The sequence below is a fragment of the Pyxicephalus adspersus genome, chromosome 10, assembly GCF_032062135.1.
Source record: "Pyxicephalus adspersus chromosome 10, UCB_Pads_2.0, whole genome shotgun sequence".
Lineage (NCBI taxonomy): Eukaryota > Metazoa > Chordata > Amphibia > Anura > Pyxicephalidae > Pyxicephalus > Pyxicephalus adspersus.
The window spans coordinates 21948088-21948645 of NC_092867.1; the positions used below are offsets into that span (position 1 = coordinate 21948088).

General features: G+C 46.2%; 1 protein-coding gene across 1 annotated transcript in view; it reads right to left on the reverse strand.

The window, feature by feature from the left end:
• The window catches only part of ZNF518A (zinc finger protein 518A), a 13529-nt gene extending 13293 nt beyond the window's left edge, over nt 1-236 (reverse strand). The window contains exon 1 of the mRNA XM_072423770.1: nt 93-236. The gene's annotated coding sequence lies outside the window, so the exon portion shown is untranslated. The remainder of the gene's footprint in view (nt 1-92) is intronic.
• Nucleotides 237-558: the final 322 nt, after the last annotated feature.

A 558-nucleotide genomic window follows, 5' to 3' on the forward strand; every position in this document is an offset into this window, starting at 1 on the left:
CGCTCAAAGTCAACCGAACTTTCAACCCATTGCCGTGATCAATATCCCGCCCGCTCCGTTCATCCCCCGGTTCGTTTCCCCGCTGAACTTACCTCAAACGCTGCCCGAGTCACCGTTGGCGGCCATGATAGTTACATCCGGGGATTGTCCTGGTTTCGGTAGACCTAAAATGGACTCCCAAGCAGAGACGGCGGAGTGATCTGCGCTCCACCTTGTGTCTGTGGTGAGGCAGCCAACTCTTCCCCTACAATCATTGTTGCATAGGATAAGACCAATGAGGCGTCCTTTACCCAGATCTTATTTTATTAAGTCTCCTTTTTTTATCCCTTCACAACGCCACGGATTTTTTTTTCTCTTCCTGTAAGCTTCATTGCTTGTTATTTTCTAGGCTTTGTCGTCGAATTGAGAGCACATAACATGGCAAACAGGCTGCAGAGTCTGGCACTATTTGTCATGAGGTACTACAACCTTGTGTGTACAAGGGCAGCCATGGAGGGGAGTTGCTGTGAACTTAAAAAAAAACATTTGTATTCCTTGTACATTTTTCATTTTTTAAAT